Genomic DNA, 20,107 nt, shown 5'->3' on the forward strand with positions numbered 1-20,107 from the left:
GCAAGATTTGCAGCTAGATCTCCTAGCTTTGCCATGACGCCCGCAGTAGAAATTTATAAACTACAAGCAAGAGGGGGAGCAATCTATGGAGCTGAACTGTGGGGCCACTGTTGCCTGGATGATTTGATAAAAGTGGAGAACTCTTTCTTAAGGTCATTGCTAAGAGTTCCTTCCAGTACCCCAATGCTCCCAATACGCATGGACCTAGATCTCCCTTCTATCAGCCAGATCGTTGCACTCAAGCCCCTGTTGTACTTGATTCGCCTATGGTCATCAGATTCTCTTGTCCATTATAGATGTGCGCTAGCTAACTTGATGGCCAACAACACTAGCTCCAAAATCAAGTGGTGTGCATATGTAGAAAGGACCCTCTCGCTTCTTGGTTTGGGGTCCTATTGGAAGGAACCATTATCTATCCCTAAGAACGCAACCCAGACTCTAAAGGATGCTTTCTGGCTCCACGTTCAACTTTCCCAACTGTCCGCTGTCTCGTCATCATCCATGACGGGAAACTTTTTATATTTTAAATGCCATTATGAATTTGCACAATATATGGATATAGTATCTTCCCCGTTTGCTCGTTCATTATACATTAGATTCAGGGTGGGCTCTCTTCCTTTGCGTTCCCTCACTTATAAATGGTCTAATTTTAGTTGTTCTTCTAAGATGTGTCCGATGGGCTGTGCCAGAGAAGAATCAGTAACTCATATTCTCTTCCAATGCCCCGCATACTCCAAACAAAGAGCCCGTTGGATTATTCCTCTGTGCAGAAGTAAGGGTTTTAAAAACTGCTTGCTAGCTCTGAGAATTTTTAAATCTGATTCATCGGTTTTAGTGGTTTGTTGTTTGTCAAAATATTTAGACTCAATCTGGCGTATCAGACTGAACACGCTTAAAAAAGCAGAGGGAAATTTAACAATGAATGTGGTAAACAACAATTGATGGATTTATCATTGCATGCACATATCACTTTTATTGGTTCAGATGCATTCCCTACCTGCTGTTTTTATTTTTCTTAGATATTTTTTAAATTGAAATGTCCTTTTTATCTGATATGGTTTGCCAGGCTTGTATCTTATTCTTTTACCTATAATGCATTTTTACATAACTATAAGGTGCGATTTTCCATGAGGGAACTGCTTATGTGTAAATATTTCTCTTTTCTTTTTTTTTCTCCTTTTCAATCTTTTATGACTTAAATTGTTTATTATGTAGCTTGCCGTTCCTCTTTTGTGTGATGCGCTTTTATGGTATTTATATTTACCGAAATAAAGCTAATAATGAAAAAAAAAAAAAAAAAAAGAAGGAGTAGTGTGTAGAAATCAAACATTATTTCTACAATTTCCTAAGCTAAGGTGTGTATATTAATTACCGCATACCTTAGGTGCTAAACATGTCCTCTTCAGTTAGGCTTGTGTGTGTGTGTGTGGTCTGCCCATTTTGGGCTTGATTGATATAACCAGGGAAATCTAGCAGGGACGCTGATGGATTATCTAATTGTGTGGTAATGGAATATGCATTTTAGTTGGTCATTTTTTGTTACATATCTAATATTGCTGATGTTTATTTGTACAATGGAATAGTCCACCATGGTGGTGCAGATTTGCTATTCCTAATTTAATTATTTATTTACAGTGAAGGTTGGTATGACCCAAGAATCATGAGGGTCGAAAATTGTGGCGACTGTATAATTTGCAATACATGGTCTTTGGATATTACCTACCACAATGGGATGATCCAATATAGGCATTTTGTTCTATTATTATGGCACCACGGTGTGATTTCAGAGCAGAAGTACCTTGCAGCAACAGTGTGTCTTCCATTTCCAAGAACAAGCTGCCAGAAGAAACTGACTTTGTTTTCTTTATTTAAATGATCGAGAAACAGCCGGTTTTTGGACATTGAGGAAGGCTCTATGCCAATATACATCTGTCAAAGCCTATTTTTCCCAAGCTTGGCACAGTAAATACTTTGGTATAATCCCTCCAGAGTGTGCGACCCTTGGTTTGGATAGTGTGTTTGTGTATATGTATGTGTGTGTGTGTGTGTGTGTGTATATATGTGTATATATATATATATATATATAGATCAAAACAAAACCCTTTCAGGGTTAGAGTAATGCATAAATTATGCAAAACAAAAGAGACAACTCTGTGTGGTTTCCAAGTTTCCAAGTTTAGGTGGTGAGAAGCTCCAGTAAAGAGCACCCTGCAACACCTGTGACACTCTGGATTTTCTCACCTCAAATGTCTGTTTTTCTGGCAAAGTTTTTAAGTATAGGATTGGCACAGTGCCATTCACGCCAAGCTAGAAAATGACAAAGTCTTTTTCTATTTGTACAGCAAACTCTTTAAGCATAGGATTGGCTCAGTGCCATCCTTGCTGAGCTGTAAAATGACAAAAGCCTTTCATCACTCCAGGCACAGTATTACAGCTTTGGTTTGACAAAATACCATCCAAGCCAACCTGGAATAAGCAATAGCAACCCCTGACATCTGTTTCAATGTCATTACATCTCTTCAGAGAGGTTTAGCTTTGTCCAGGCACAAAGCAGCAACCAGTATAAGTCAAAACAAAACCCTTTCAGGGTTAGAGTGACACAAACTGAAAATTTAAACTATCGAGACACAGGCTGTTTTTGGACTTTGAGGAAGGCTCTATGCCAAAACACATCTGTCAAAGCCAAAGCCTGTTTTTCTGTTGTATGGCACAGTAAAAACTTTGGTATAATCTCTCCCGAGTGCGCAGCCCTTGGTTTGGATAACGTGGGTGTGTGTGTGTGAAACAAAAATAAGCCTAAACAAAAGTATTTATGCTGACATCATAGAGTGGTAAGTGTTCGGAAGTATTTATGCTGACATCATAGAGTGGTAAGTGTTCGGTATAATCAATAACACAGTTCTTATTTCTTGTTTTATATTTCAAAGAAGAAAATGAGCGTTTTCTTCCAAAACCACAAAAAAGAAGACGACTTGAAAATCAGACAAGTATAAGCAGTTTCAAAACAGATTAAGACTTGTAATGCTAGCACGTTACCAGACGATTTGATTTCTTTTCAGTATGTTTTTCTTTTGCAGGAGCGTCACAATGAAATATCTAGAGTCATAGTAGAAGATTACAAATGAAGCAGCCACCGAAGAAATGCGACTGTAAGAGCCCAACACAAGAAACCGTTGGAGGATGCAGCCAGCAACAAGGGATAAACCATGAAGCAAAGTAAGGGACACGACAGCAGGAAGCAGCTGACTGCAATCAACTTGAGCGACACACAGCTTCCTGCCCATCCAGGCCTCAGTTATTCCAAACTAGGCGCTCCGGCCCGCCACACCTAAAAGGCAGTAGGGAACGTCAGCAGGCATGACACTCATGTGCAGCCAAGCAATCTTCATGCATGCCCCACCCACTCCCCTCCAGGCTTCACATGTGGCAATCCTAAGGCAGGCTGCTCCTGAAATGGTGCAATGAGTCTGTCGCAGAGCGGGCCAGGTCTTGCCCTTCCCCCCCGAACACTTGGCAGTCAGGCCATCACAATCTGCCCAGCTGGCACCGCTTGTTCAATACTCCCTAACAGCAGGAGGAGTGACGCAGTTCCCATGTGTACCTGCTTTCAAAGCGGGTGCCACCCAGTCAGGACTCCCTTTCAAAGCCTTAGTTCTGTTTATCTGCCTGTAGCCCCTGTTATCCCACAGTCACAGTCATGTTGAGCCCATCCTCACCTCCGCATGGTTTCCAGTAGGCAGGTGTCCCACCGGCCAGGGCTTTCTTCCATCTCATTCTTGTTCACCGCAGCAGTGGCGTAGCGTGGGGGGTACAGGGGGGGCCGGCCGCACCGGGCGCAACATCTGGGGGGGGGGTACTCAAGTGCTAAAATCCACGTGTTAGGGGGCGCAAATTACTTGCCTTGCCCCGGGTGCTGACAACCCACGCTACGCCACTGCACCGCAGCACTCCTGCCGCTACATGGCAATAGGATGCCTTACTCCTCGAGCAGGTACCACCAGCCAACTGCGGAGAAGCATGTCCTAGTCCAGGTGCCGTGCCAAGTCCCCGTGCATGGGCCAGGTTCAGCTCAGGCTGCAGATCGCTCCTCCACTCCTAGCTCATGCCCACAAGGTTCTTGTGCACAAAGTCGGAGTATTCCAGCTAACACTTGAAAAAGTAGCATGCAGTCACCCCTGGCAGGCCCGATGCTCCGGCAAAAGGAGGGTAATTAATATAGCTTCACACTGTGGTAGCCATCTTGCAGTCGGGCTCTCTGGCACCCCCAGAACAGTAGTACTCTTGAATGCTTTCCAGTGCTTGATGTGGAACCCACTATTGAAGCACACTATGCTAGGTAAACAAGGGGTATTCGAATTATGTAGGTAAAATGTATGATAATTCCACAAGAGGTTTGGTTGCTTTTGAATGGTTATGCCTACAGAGCGTGTACAAAAGTCCTGTAACTACCCTCACTCCTCTTGAATGTGTGAGAGAATCGTGTTATGTTCCCCTTGCTACTACCATCTGTCCTTTATTTATTCTTTGTGTTAGGGAAGATCTCACTCCTACTGTCTGTCTTGTACTTTTTTGTTTTGTGAAGCTTGGCATACAACATTACATTATACAAAACTATTTCCATTGCCAATGTTTGTTTTAATTCATAATGAAAATAAAAGGCTCAACCCTCACAAAATACGAGCAGTGTTTTCCTTTAGTTTTACATTTGAAATAAGCAGTTTGTGAAACAGATAAGATGTTTTTGTAAAATTCTAAAACATAGCTTACAAGGGGCTCCATGTTATGTTTAACACCTTCGGCCTGCAGTGCTTTGCATAGTGATGTGTAGAGATCATAATAACAGTTTTAAAAACAAAACTACAGTCACACAATTTACCTTGCTGTTGGCAGAAAATCTGGGAAAGATTGATGGCAAAATATATATATCTTGGTGGATTTGTTAAATGCAGAATAAAATTTAGTTTTTGACCTTCTGTCTTGTTTTGTCTGTTTATTTTTTGTAGACACTGTTTAAACAGTCTAGTGAGTGAGAGGGTAGAGATAGCCTTTCCCAAGCAGATGCATCTCCCTGCTGATGGGCTAACATTAGCAATCCTTTTGGGGAAAAAATTGCCATGCCAGAAAGCTCTTATTTGCCGCAACAACGTGGACAGCAGCTGGATGTGTGTGTGAAGAGACAGTTAGAGGAAGGGCAATGTGCTGACACCCCTTTTCCTAAGTCCATCCTCGGTTTAGAAGGTGGTTCATTTTAAATGGGGTGTCTGCAACAACACTTTGATGTGCATGCCTTGTAAATGTGCAGCACTTGCTGCTACACAAGGGCCACCAGTGACACAATTGATCAATCAATTAATTCAGCAGGTAGGTCAGAAGAAATATTAGTCAACAATATAAAACATATCCCCTTGATTCAATGTAAAACCCTCATATTACTTGTAATAGGCGGGATAGGCCTTGTCATAATGTCCTTAATGGAATTAAAACTTTCAGAGGCAAAAGCTAAAAAGGTTTGTATGCTGTAATAGGACAGGAGCAACACAAAAAGAATGATGGACGGAGTGCTGACAATGCAAACACTCACCCCCAGTCACAGATCTGGGTTTAATCCATCGTTTTTTTGCTGCCCATGCCATTCCAGTATGGACCCAGCCATATGTAAATCAGTCTTGACCCTGTTCCCCATGGGAACAGTCCAGCCCGAACTGCCTGGCCAGGTCCTCCCTGGACTGGAAACAAGCATCCAGGGACCGGTTTCGGGGTTTCACCCCTCATCAGCCAGGCTAGCTTGAATCCAGTGGCATGGGAAGCACGGGACCCACGTCTGGGCATACCCTTCCCACTTAGGGCGACATTAGCAACACAAAAAAATGCAAACACTCACCCCCAGTCACAGATCTGGGTTTAATCCATCGTTTTTTTGCTGCCCATGCCGTTCCAGTTTGGACCCAGCCATATGCAAATCAGTCTTGACCCTGTTCCCCATGGGAACAGTCCAGCCCGAACTGCCTGGCCAGGTCCTCCCTGGACTGGAAACAAGCATCCTGGGACAGGTTTCGGGGTTTCAACCCTCATCAGCCAGGCTAGCTTGAATCCAGTGGCATGGGAAGCACGGGGCCCACGTCTGGGCATACCCTTCCCACTTAGGGCAACATTAGCAACACAAAAAGGATGATGGACGGAGTGCTGACAATGCAAACACTCACCCCCAGTCACAGATCTGGGTTTAATCCATCGTTTTTTTGCTGCCCATGCCATTCCAGTTTGGACCCAGCCATATGCAAATCAGTCTTGACCCTGTTCCCCATGGGAACAGTCCACCCCTAACTGCCTGGCCAGGTCCTCCCTGGACTGGAAACAAGCATCCTGGGACCGGTTTCGGGGTTTCACCCCTCATCAGCCAGGCTAGCTTCAATCAAGTGGCATGGGAAGCACGGGACCCACATCTGGGCATACCCTTCCCACTTAGGGCGACACTAGCAACACAAAAAGGATGATGGACCGAGTGCTGACAATGCAAACACTCACCCCCAGTCACAGATCTGGGTTTAATCCATCGTTTTTTTGCTGCCCATGCCATTCCAGGTTGGACCCAGCCATATGCAAATCAGTCTTCACCCTGTTCCCCATGGGAACAGTCCAGCCCGAACTGCCTGGCCAGGTCCTCCCTGGACTGGAAACAAGCATCCTGGGACCGGTTTTGGGGTTTCACCCCTCATCAGCCAGGCTAGCTTGAATCCAGTGGCATGGGAAGCCCGGGACCCACGTCTGGGCATACCCTTCCAACTTAGGGCCAAACTGGGGTGGCATGGTGAGCAAAAGAACGATGGATTAAACCCAGATCTATGACTGAGGGTGAGTGTTTGACAATGTTCAGCATTCCGTCCATCACTTGTTGTTTTTGCTTTGTCGCCCTAAGTGGGAAGGGTATGCCCAGACGTGGGTCCCGTGCTTCCCATGCCACTGGATTCAAGCTAGACTGGCTGATGAGGGGTGAAACCCCGAAACGAGTCCCAGGATGCTTGTTTCCGGTCCAGTGAGGACCTGGCTTGGCAGTTCGGTCTGGACTGTTCCCATGAGGAACAGGGTCAAGACTGATTTACATACGGCTGGGTACAAACTGGGGTGGCATGGTGAGCAAAAGAACAATGGATTAAACCCAGATCTATGACTGGGGGTGAGTGTTTGACAATGTTCAGCATTCCGTCCATTACTTTTTGTTTTTGCTTTGTCGCCCTAAGTGGGAAGAGTATGCCCAGACGTGGGTCCCATGCTTCCCATGCCACTGGATTCAAGCTAGCCTGGCTGATGAGGGGTGAAACCCCGAAACCGGTCCCAGGGTGCTTGTTTCCGGTCCAGTGAGGACCTGGCTTGGCAGTTCGGTCTGGACTGTTCCCATGAGGAACAGGGTCAAGACTGATTTGCATATGGCTGGGTCCAAACTGGGGTGGCATGGTGAGCAAAAGAACAATGGATTAAACCCAGATCTATGACTGGGGGTGAGTGTTTGACAATGTTCAGCATTCCGTCCATCACTTGTTGTTTTTGCTTTCTCGCCCTAAGTGGGAAGGGTATGCCCAGACGTGGGTCCCGTGCTTCCCATGCCACTGGATTCAAGCTAGCCTGGCTGATGAGGGGTGAAACCCCGAAACCGGTCCCAGGATGCTTGTTTCCGATCCAGTGAGGACCTGGCTTGGCAGTTCGGTCTGGACTGTTCCCATGAGGAACAGGGTCAAGACTGATTTGCATATGGCTGGGTCCAAACTGGGGTGGCATGGTGAGCAAAAGAACGATGGATTAAACCCAGATCTATGACTGGGGGTGAGTGTTTGACAATGTTCAGCATTCCGTCCATCACTTGTTGTTTTTGCTTTGTCGCCCTAAGTGGGAAGGGTATGCCCAGACGTGGGCCCCGTGCTTCCCATGCCACTGGATTCAAGCTAGCCTGCTGATGAGGGGTGAAACCCCGAAACCGGTCCCAGGATGCTTGTTTCCGGTCCAGTGAGGACCTGGCTTGGCAGTTCGGTCTGGACTGTTCCCATGAGGAACAGGGTCAAGACTGATTTGCATATGGCTGGGTCCAAACTGGGGTGGCATGGTGAGCAAAAGAACGATGGATTAAACCCAGATCTATGACTGGGGGTGAGTGTTTGACAATGTTCAGCATTCCGTCCATCACTTGTTGTTTTTGCGTAATAGGACAGGAGGCAAGGATTATTCTAATTTAAATCTTAGGTACTACCTGTAAAGCCATCAACTGAGTTTGAAATAGAATTTCTTGAATGTAGATTATTGAGACCAGTCCGCCGTTCTCATTATCTCGTAGTCCAACTCGTGCCAGAACAGACTTAGAAGCCATACACCTCTAACTGAATAGCCTTCAAAGCAAATGGCGATCGTAGACGTACGAACACACACAACTACGTTAGCATCCATAAGCAAGAGTAATTAGGCTTGGTTGCAACCCTGAGGAATATACTTTTAATAACTTCTCAATCAGTAGATCTTCACACACTGATATGTTGGCCACTGGTGTTGATTGCCTGTAGCACCTAGGTTGAACACCCTTTTTGTTTTACCAGTAGTCCCGTAGCCTGTGTCCTTTACACTTAGACATATTTTAGTCATTTTATATTTTTTAGTACAGCCAACTTTTAGCTTATTGTTTTTATATTTTAATCAGCTGCTTTTTTCTAGGAAGACATAGTGGTTACCGCTGCACATTTTACCAGCTCTTTGTACATAATGCACTCTGTGCTTTGCGCAATGCTGCCATGTACGGTACATGATATACTGATTTGTATTGCCACTCCAAGAGTTCAGGAGTCTGTCCCTATTTTCTAGGCATATCAGAACGGCAGGCCTGTTCTTAGAACTCTGTATGCGTTATTATATAAAACTCATATAGGCTTAAGGGGGGCAGCGGGCATTCCAGTCATGGCTGTCCTGGGATGCACATCATTCCACTGATAGCATCAATGATGCTGACTCTTCAGCTTTCCAAAGAGGAATGTCATCCAGACAACAGGCAAACCCTTGCTATCACATTTATGTATGGAGTTGTGGTTTCTCCCTTAGATTGGGACAGGCAGAAGGGTTACCAACACTATGCTCTCAGACCTAGATATAGGGTGTAGGAATGAATCTCTAGAAACATACAACATGGTTGGGTTGTTTATATTCTTCACACTGCTTGTAATGATGATTACCGTACTATGTTTCATCTGCCTTATTATCGCAGCTCATGCTTTTATACTAAGATGCAATTGCTTAAAAAAATGCACTGAAATCCAGTTTGCATCTTGTGTTCTACCTTGATATATGTGAGTCTCTGAGTAACTGAGTAAAAAGGGTGTAATCTGATCACCACGACTTCCCTGAGGAGTCAGAGTGTCAGGTGCAGGTTGGCACAAATCACCTCCTTTCTACGGTTGGGTGAGGTACTGCGGGCTAGCTAGGAGTCCGACTAACAGCTTCCCAATGGTGTGGAGCTGACTAAGCCTCCCTCACTTGGTGGTGCTGCTGCCCTAAACATGCAGTCTTATTATTATAATAGGAACCGCACAACATGGCGCTACCGACGTTGGTCAGGTACTTACTTAACAGATCTCCTAAGTTACTGTCTCTTGCATGCCAAAGGTACCTTAATTACCTTTATACGGAGACGTCCATGGTATTAGGGAAAAATCCTCCTCAGTTAAATAGGTTGTACCTATCTTTGCCTTTAAGTTGTTAACGTTGGAACCTTAAAAGGATACCCCATTTGGTGTTTCTATCTCTGAATTTTGCCCTTTCAATATGGCATAACCACAACCAGTGGTATTTCCAATAAATTATAGACAACCTGCCACACAATACTTAATAGCAAATAGGCTTGCAAATGGGGATGGGGATGGAGATGGTACATTCGTGCTAGAGGAACACAATGTGTACAGAACAGAAATTTTCTATTCATGGGTCACATTTCCTGCAGTTGATGCAAATACAAATACCTTTCATTCATACACTGTAGCAAACCCCCCTACTCAGTAGAGAGTGAACCAATATTTAGAACAAAACAAATCAGCTGCAAGCACTGTTTTCCCATACGGGGCCCCAAGGAAAAAACAGAATTCTCACAATATGCTTGTCATTCGGGATGGTTCCTTCCTTAGATGATTGTGCCACTTGGGGTACAGTAGTAATGCACTTCGGATGGCGGTACTCAAGAAGAGACCACTAGCCCAGGGAAAACGAATTATTGTTGTTACCCCAATGCCAGTCCTTGAAGCTGCTACCAAAGCTAGCATTCCAAACGCTAAACTGCTGTAGCCACGTTGGATACAGTGGGCTACCTCCTTGACCGCCACTGATGGGAGTCTCCTTGACTGCCACTAGGGATTCTAGAGGTACCCAGACTTTGTGGGTTCCCCTGAAGGAGACCAAGAAATTAGCCAAAATACAGTGAAAATGTCGTTTTTTTTCAAACAAATGGGAAAAAAGGGATGCAGAAGAAAGCTCGTGGTTTTTTCCCTGAAAATGGCTTCAACAAAAGATTTGTGGTGGTAAAATCACCATCTTCCCAGGTTTCAGGAACAGGCAGACTTGAATTAGAAAAACCCATTTGTCAACACAATTTTCACATTTTACTGCGACATACCCCATTTTAACTATTTTTGTGCTTTCCTCCAGTTAGTGACAGAAATGGGTGTGAAACCAATGCTGGATCCCAGAAAGCTAAACATTTATGAAAATTAGACAAAATTCTGAATTCAGCAAGGGGTCATTTGTGTAGATCCTACAAGTGTTTTCTACAGAAAATAACAGCTGAAATAAAATAATATTGAAATTGAGGTGAAAAAACAGCCATTTTTCTCCACGTTTTACTATGTAACTTTTTCCTGCGATGTCAGATTTTTTAAAGCAATAAACCGTTACGTCTGCTGGACTCTTCTGTTGCGGGTATATATAGGGCTTGTAGGGTCATCAAGAACCGCATTGCATGGGTAGGCCTAGTGCCCGCAACAGGAAATGCCCCAAAACACCACGTGGAACGATCACATTTTCACAACGAAAACAGAGCTGTTTTTTGCAAAGTGTCTCGCTGTGGATTTTGGCCTCTAGCTCAGTCGGCACCTAGGGAAACCTGCACAGTTTGAAAACTAGACACCTAGGGGAATCCAGAATGGGGTGACTTGTGGGGCTCTGACCAGGTTCTATTACCCAGAATCCTTTGCAAACCTCAAAATGTGGTCAAAAAAACACTTTATCCTCTCATTTCGGTGACATTAAGTTCTGGAATCAGAGAGGAGCCACAAATTTCCTTCCACCCAGTGTTCCCCCAAGTCTCCCGGGAAACATGGTACCTCACTTGTGGGGGTAGGCCTAGCGCCCGTGACAGGAAATGCCCCAAAACACAACGTGGACACATCACATTTTCAAAAAGAAAACAGAGCTGTTTTTTGCAAAGTGCCTAGCTGTGGATTTTGACTTCTAGCTCAGCCAGCACCTAGGGAAACCTAGCAAACCTGTGCATTTTTTTAAACTACACACCTAGGGGAATCCAAGATAGGATGACTTGTGGGGCTCTGACCAGGTTCTGTTACCCAGAATCCTTTGCAAACCTCAAAATCTGGCCCAAAAAACTATTTTTCCTCTCATTTCGGTGACAGAACGTTCTGAAATCAGAGAGGAACCACAAATTTCCTTCCACCCAGCGTTCCCCCAAGTCTCCCGATAAAAATGGTACCTCACTTGTGGGGGTAGGCCTAGCACCTGCGACAGGAAATGCCCCAAAATGCAACGTGGACACATCACATTTTTTTAAAGAAAACAGGGGTGTTTTTTGCAAAGTGCCTACCTGTAGATTTTGGCCTCTAGCCCAGCCGGCACCTAGGGAAACCTACCAAACCTATGCATTTCTGAAAACTAGAGACCTAGGGGAATCCAGGATGGGGTGCCTTGTGGGGCTCTGACCAGGTTTTGTTACCCAGAATCCTTTGCAAACCTCAAAATTTGGCTAAAAAAAACACATGTTCCTCACATTTTGGTGACAGAAAGTTCTGGAATCAGAGAGGAGACACAAATTTCCTTCCACCCAGCGTTCCTCCAAGTCTCCCGATAAAAATTATACCTCACTTGTGTGGGTAGGCCTAGCGCCCGTGACAGGAAATGCCCCAAAACACAACGTGGACACATCACATTTTCAAAAAGAAAACAGAGCTGTTTTTTGCAAAGTGCCTAGCTGTGGATTTTGACTTCTAGCTCAGCCAGCACCTAGGGAAACCTAGCAAACCTGTGCATTTTTGAAAACTACACACCTAGGGGAATCCAAGATAGGATGACTTGTGGGGCTCTGACCAGGTTCTGTTACCCAGAATCCTTTGCAAACCTCAAAATCTGGCCCAAAAAACAAATTTTCCTCTCAATTCGGTGACAGAACGTTCTGAAATCAGAGAGGAACCACAAATTTCCTTCCACCCAGCGTTCCCCCAAGTCTCCCGATAAAAATTGTACCTCACTTGTGGGGGTAGGCCTAGCGCCTGCGACAGGAAATGCCCCAAAATGCAACGTGGACACATCACATTTTTTTAAAGAAAACAGGGGTGTTTTTTGCAAAGTGCCTACCTGTAGATTTTGGCCTCTAGCTCAGCCGGCACCTAGGGAAACCTACCAAACCTATGCATTTCTGAAAACTAGAGACCTAGCGGAATCCAAGATGGTGTGACTTGTGGGGCTCTGACCAGGTTTTGTTACCCAGAATCCTTTGCAAACCTCAAAATTTGGCTAAAAAAAACACATGTTCCTCACATTTTGGTGACAGAAAGTTCTGGAATCAGAGAGGAGACACAAATTTCCTTCCACCCAGCGTTCCCCCAAGTCTCCCGATAAAAATTATACCTCACTTGTGTGGGTAGGCCTAGCGCCCGTGACAGGAAATGCCCCAAAACACAACTTGGACACATCACATTTTCAAAAAGAAAACAGAGCTGTTTTTTTGCAAAGTGCCTAGCTGTGGATTTTGACTTCTAGCTCAGCCAGCACCTAGGGAAACCTAGCAAACCTGTGCATTTTTGAAAACTACACACCTAGGGGAATCCAAGATAGGATGACTTGTGGGGCTCTGACCAGGTTCTGTTACCCAGAATCCTTTGCAAACCTCAAAATCTGGCCCAAAAAACAAATTTTCCTCTCATTTCGGTGACAGAACGTTCTGAAATCAGAGATGAACCACAAATTTCCTTCCACCCAGCGTTCCTCCAAGTCTCCCGATAAAAATTGTACCTCACTTGTGGGGGTAGGCCTAGCGCCTGCGACAGGAAATGCCCCAAAATGCAACGTGGACACATCACATTTTTTGAAAGAAAACAGGGGTGTTTTTTGCAAAGTGCCTACCTGTAGATTTTGGCCTCTAGCTCAGCCGGCACCTAGGGAAACCTACCAAACCTATGCATATCTGAAAACTAGAGACCTAGCGGAATCCAAGATGGTGTGACTTGTGGGGCTCTGACCAGGTTTTGTTACCCAGAATCCTTTGAAAACCTCAAAATTTGGCTAAAAAAACACATTTTCCTCACATTTTGGTGACAGAAAGTTCTGGAATCAGAGAGGAGACACAAATTTCCTTCCACCCAGCGTTCCCCCAAGTCTCTCTAAAAAATGATACCTCACTTGTGTGGGTAGGCCTAGCGCCCGTGACAGGAAATGCCCCAAAACACAACATGCACACATCAAATTTTTTGAAAGAAAACAGAGGTGTTTTTTGCAAAGTGCCTACCTGTAGATTTTGGCCTCTAGCTCAGCCGGCACCTAGGGAACCCTACCAAACCTATGCATTTCTGAAAACCAGAGACCAAGGGGAATCCAAGATGGGGTGACTTGTGGGGCTCTGACCAGGTTCTGTTACCCAGAATCCTTTGCAAACCTCAAAATTTGGCTAAAAAAACACATTTTGGTGACAGAAAGTTCTGGAATCAGAGAGGAGCCACAAATTTCCTTCCACCCAGCGTTCCCCTAAGTCTCCCGATAAAAATGATACCTCACTTGTGTGGGTAGGCCTAGCGCCCGTGACAGGAAATGCCCCAAAACACAACATGCACACATCAAATTTTTTGAAAGAAAACAGAGGTGTTTTTTGCAAAGTGCCTACCTGTAGATTTTGGCCTCTAGCTCAGCCGGCACCTAGGGAACCCTACCAAACCTATGCATTTCTGAAAACCAGAGACCTAGGGGAATCCAAGATGGGGTGACTTGTGGGGCTCTGACCAGGTTCTGTTACCCAGAATCCTTTGCAAACCTCAAAATTTGGCTAAAAAAACACATTTTGGTGACAGAAAGTTCTGGAATCAGAGAGGAGCCACAAATTTCCTTCCACCCAGCGTTCCCCTAAGTCTCCCGATAAAAATGATACCTCAGTTGTATGGGTAGGCCTAGCGCCTGCGACAAGAAATGCCCCAAAACGCAACGTGCACACATCACATTTTTTTAAAGAAAACAGAGGTGTTTTTTGCAAAGTGCCTACCTGTAGATTTTGGCCTCTAGCTCAGCCGACACCTGGGGAAACCTACCAAACCTGTGCATTTCTGAAAACTAGAGACCTAGAGGAATCCAAGATGGGATGACTTGTGGGGCTCTGACCAGGTTCTGTTACTCAGAATCCTTTGCAAACCTCAAAATTTGGCTAAAAAAACATATTTTCCTCACATTTTGGTGACAGAAAGTTCTGGAATCAGAGAGGAGCCACAAATTTCCTTCCACCCAGCGTACCCCCAAGTCTCTCGATAAAAATGATACCTCACTTGTGTGGGTAGGCCTAGCGCCCGTGACAGGAAATGTCCCAAAGCGCAACGTGCACACATCACATTTTTTGAAAGAAAACAGAGGTGTTTTTTGCAAAGTGCCTACCTGTAGATTTTGGCCTCTAGCTCAGCCGGCACCTAGGGAAACCTACCAAACCTATGCATTTCTGAAAACTAGAGACCTAGGGGAATCCAAGATGGGGTGACTTGTGGGGCTCTGACCAGGTTTTGTTACCCAGAATCCTTTGCAAACCTCAAAATTTGGCTAACAAAACACATATTCATGACATTTTGGTGACAGAAAGTTCTGGAATCAGAGAGGAGCCACAAATTTCCTTCCACCCAGTGCTCCCCCAAGTCTCCCGATAAAAATGATACCTCACTTGTGTGGGTAGGCCTAGCGCCCTCGACAAGAAATGCCCCAAAACGCAACGTGCACACATCACATTTTTTTAAAGAAAACAGAGGTGTTTTTTGCAAAGTGCCTACCTGTAGATTTTGGCCTCTAGCTCAGCCGACACCTGGGGAAACCTTCCAAACCTGTGCATTTCTGAAACCTAGAGACCTAGTGGAATCCAAGATGGGGTGACTTGTGGGGCTCTGACCAGGTTTTGTTACCCAGAATCCTTTGCAAACCTCACAATTTGGCTAAAAAAACACATTTTCCTCACATTTTGGTGACAGAAAGTTCTGGAATCAGAGAGGAGCCACAAATTTTCTTCCACCCAGCGTTCCCCCAAGTCTCCCGATAAAAATGATATCTCACTTGTGTGGGTAGGCCTAGCGCCCGCGACAGGAAATGCCCCAAAACGCAACGTGGACACATCACATTTTTTGAAAGAAAACATAGGTGTTTTTTGCAAAGTGCCTACCTGTAGATTTTGGCCTCTAGCTCAGCCGGCACCTAGGGAAACCTACCAAACCTGTGCATTTTTGAAAACTAGAGACCTAGGGGAATCCAAGATGGGGTGACTTGTGGGCTCTGACCAGGTTCTGTTACTCAGAATCCTTTGCAAACCTCAAAATGTGGCTAAAAAAACACATTTTCGTCACATTTTGGTGACAGAAAGTTCTGGAATCAGAGAGGAGCCACAAATTTCCTTCCACACAGTGTTCCCCCAAGTCTCCCGATAAAAATGATACCTCACTTGTGTGGGTAGGCCTAGCGCCCGCAACAAGAAATGCCCCAAAACGCAACGTGCACACATCACATTTTTTGAAAGAAAACAGAGGTGTTTTTTGCAAAGTGCCTATCTGTAGATTTTGGCCTCTAGCTCAGCCGACACCTAGGGAAACCTACCAAACCTGTGCATTTCTGAAAACTAGAGACCTAGGGGAATCCAAGATGGGTGACTTGTGGGGCTCTGACCAGGTTTTGTTACCCAGAATCCTTTGCAAACCTCACAATTTGGCTAAAAAAACACATTTTCCTCACATTTTGGTGACAGAAAGTTCTGGAATCAGAGAGGAGCCACAAATTTCCTTCTACCCAGCGTTCCCCCAAGTCTCCCGATAAAAATGATACCTCACTTGTGTGGGTAGGCTTAGCGCCTGCGACAGGGAATGCCCCAAAATGCGACGTGCACACATCACATTTTTTAAAGAAAACAGAGGTGTTTTTTGCAAAGTGCCTACCTGTAGATTTTGGCCTCTAGCTCAGCCGGCACCTAGGGAAACCTACCAAACCTATGCATTTTTGAAAACTAGAGACCTAGGAGAATCCAAGATGGGGTGACTTGTGGGGCTCTGACCAGGTTTTGTTACCCAGAATCCTTTGCAAACCTCACAATTTGGCTAAAAAAACACATTTTCCTCACATTTTGGTGACAGAAAGTTCTGGAATCAGAGAGGAGCCACAAATTTCCTTCCACCCAGCGTTCCCCTAAGTCTCCCGATAAAAATGATACCTCAGTTGTATGGGTAGGCCTAGCGCCTGCGACAAGAAATGCCCCAAAACGCAACGTGCACACATCACATTTTTTTAAAGAAAACAGAGGTGTTTTTTGCAAAGTGCCTACCTGTAGATTTTGGCCTCTAGCTCAGCCGACACCTGGGGAAACCTACCAAACCTGTGCATTTCTGAAAACTAGAGACCTAGAGGAATCCAAGATGGGATGACTTGTGGGGCTCTGACCAGGTTCTGTTACTCAGAATCCTTTGCAAACCTCAAAATTTGGCTAAAAAAACATATTTTCCTCACATTTTGGTGACAGAAAGTTCTGGAATCAGAGAGGAGCCACAAATTTCCTTCCACCCAGCGTACCCCCAAGTCTCTCGATAAAAATGATACCTCACTTGTGTGGGTAGGCCTAGCGCCCGTGACAGGAAATGTCCCAAAGCGCAACGTGCACACATCACATTTTTTGAAAGAAAACAGAGGTGTTTTTTGCAAAGTGCCTACCTGTAGATTTTGGCCTCTAGCTCAGCCGGCACCTAGGGAAACCTACCAAACCTATGCATTTCTGAAAACTAGAGACCTAGGGGAATCCAAGATGGGGTGACTTGTGGGGCTCTGACCAGGTTTTGTTACCCAGAATCCTTTGCAAACCTCAAAATTTGGCTAACAAAACACATATTCATGACATTTTGGTGACAGAAAGTTCTGGAATCAGAGAGGAGCCACAAATTTCCTTCCACCCAGTGCTCCCCCAAGTCTCCCGATAAAAATGATACCTCACTTGTGTGGGTAGGCCTAGCGCCCTCGACAAGAAATGCCCCAAAACGCAACGTGCACACATCACATTTTTTTAAAGAAAACAGAGGTGTTTTTTGCAAAGTGCCTACCTGTAGATTTTGGCCTCTAGCTCAGCCGACACCTGGGGAAACCTTCCAAACCTGTGCATTTCTGAAACCTAGAGACCTAGTGGAATCCAAGATGGGGTGACTTGTGGGGCTCTGACCAGGTTTTGTTACCCAGAATCCTTTGCAAACCTCACAATTTGGCTAAAAAAACACATTTTCCTCACATTTTGGTGACAGAAAGTTCTGGAATCAGAGAGGAGCCACAAATTTTCTTCCACCCAGCGTTCCCCCAAGTCTCCCGATAAAAATGATATCTCACTTGTGTGGGTAGGCCTAGCGCCCGCGACAGGAAATGCCCCAAAACGCAACGTGGACACATCACATTTTTTGAAAGAAAACATAGGTGTTTTTTGCAAAGTGCCTACCTGTAGATTTTGGCCTCTAGCTCAGCCGGCACCTAGGGAAACCTACCAAACCTGTGCATTTTTGAAAACTAGAGACCTAGGGGAATCCAAGATGGGGTGACTTGTGGGCTCTGACCAGGTTCTGTTACTCAGAATCCTTTGCAAACCTCAAAATGTGGCTAAAAAAACACATTTTCGTCACATTTTGGTGACAGAAAGTTCTGGAATCAGAGAGGAGCCACAAATTTCCTTCCACACAGTGTTCCCCCAAGTCTCCCGATAAAAATGATACCTCACTTGTGTGGGTAGGCCTAGCGCCCGCAACAAGAAATGCCCCAAAACGCAACGTGCACACATCACATTTTTTGAAAGAAAACAGAGGTGTTTTTTGCAAAGTGCCTATCTGTAGATTTTGGCCTCTAGCTCAGCCGACACCTAGGGAAACCTACCAAACCTGTGCATTTCTGAAAACTAGAGACCTAGGGGAATCCAAGATGGGTGACTTGTGGGGCTCTGACCAGGTTTTGTTACCCAGAATCCTTTGCAAACCTCACAATTTGGCTAAAAAAACACATTTTCCTCACATTTTGGTGACAGAAAGTTCTGGAATCAGAGAGGAGCCACAAATTTCCTTCTACCCAGCGTTCCCCCAAGTCTCCCGATAAAAATGATACCTCACTTGTGTGGGTAGGCTTAGCGCCTGCGACAGGGAATGCCCCAAAATGCGACGTGCACACATCACATTTTTTAAAGAAAACAGAGGTGTTTTTTGCAAAGTGCCTACCTGTAGATTTTGGCCTCTAGCTCAGCCGGCACCTAGGGAAACCTACCAAACCTATGCATTTTTGAAAACTAGAGACCTAGGAGAATCCAAGATGGGGTGACTTGTGGGGCTCTGACCAGGTTTTGTTACCCAGAATCCTTTGCAAACCTCAAAATTTGGCTAAAAAAACACATTTTCCTCACATTTTGGTTACAGAAAGTTCTGGAATCAGAGAGGAGCCACAAATTTCCTTCCACCCAGCGTTCCCCTAAGTCTCTCGATAAAAATGGTACCCCACTCGTGTGGGTAGGCCTAGCGCCCACAAAAGGAAGTGGCCCAAAACACAACGTGGACACAACACATTTCTTCACAGAAAACAGAGGTGTTTTTTGCAAAGTGCCTACCTGTGGATTTTGGCCTCTAGCTCAGCTGGCCCCCCCGGGTGGGCAGAAAAGACCTAAAATAAATTTGCCCCAAGGGGAGGGTGTTGTGAGTTCCCTCTAGCACTAAGGATGGGGACCCTTATTTTAACATTAGGCCCATAGCATATGTCCTTTACACTTAGACACATTTGATTCCTTTCATATTTTTTAGCACAACCAGCTTTTAGCTTGTTGTTTTTATATTTTAATCTGCTGCTTCTTACCACGAAGACCTAGTTGGTCACACTGCACATTTTATCAGCCCTTTGTACACAATGCAACTTGTGCTTTGCTCAAGGCTGCCTTGTACAGTATGTGATTGTAGCCGGGTGTGGGAAATCCCGGCTACATACATTGCCGATTCATGGACCGACAAGTGCTCCGGGGGTCCCGCAGGGAGTGAAAACAAGGAAGTCGGAAACCCGGATATCCGTGTTTCCCTGAACCTGAAAAAGGAAGAAGGATAACGCATGCGCAGCGCACAAGCAGAGAAAGACGAGGAGGAGGAAGACACCGACACACAGGAGGAGAGCGCGGAAGAAGAGGACGCGAAAAGAACCACTCTGGACGTCGAGGAAGGAACACCAGGCGACCGAGGACTATCGACCTCCAAAGACGGCCCCACGGAGGGACAAGGAGGTCTCAGAAGGCAGCAGCTCCGCCACATCCCTGGAGGGGCGTGGCTCCACCTGGTACGGTCCTGCCTAAAGGACAGAATAAGGGCTATAGTGGGCAGGGAGGAGGGTGGAGAGAGTGAATAGAGGGGGGTTGGGAGGGTAGAGAGTGTGAGTAGAGGGAGGTTGGGAAGGGACTTTATTTTTATATTTTAAGGAAAGAAAAGCACCAGCACCGGGGGGAGCACTAACCACCTAATACAGAGCAAAGGTGGTTCTATATTGGAGGAAGAAGTTTTGCGCACCACAGCGGTGACAGGACGGGGTCCTATCAACTATACCTATCTTTTATTTTTCCTTTTTCTTCCCTTTTTGGCTGGACTATTAC

General features: G+C 45.3%; 1 long non-coding RNA gene across 1 annotated transcript in view; it reads left to right on the top strand.

Annotated features, from left to right (window-relative positions):
* Window positions 1–3,826, top strand: part of LOC138250157 (uncharacterized) — a 44,141-nt gene extending 40,315 nt beyond the window's left edge. Inside the window, exon 3 of the long non-coding RNA XR_011194899.1 lies at window positions 3,078–3,826. This is a non-coding gene — a long non-coding RNA (uncharacterized lncRNA). The remainder of the gene's footprint in view (window positions 1–3,077) is intronic.
* Window positions 3,827–20,107: the final 16,281 nt, after the last annotated feature.

This window comes from Pleurodeles waltl, chromosome 8 (genome assembly GCF_031143425.1).
Source record: "Pleurodeles waltl isolate 20211129_DDA chromosome 8, aPleWal1.hap1.20221129, whole genome shotgun sequence".
Lineage (NCBI taxonomy): Eukaryota > Metazoa > Chordata > Amphibia > Caudata > Salamandridae > Pleurodeles > Pleurodeles waltl.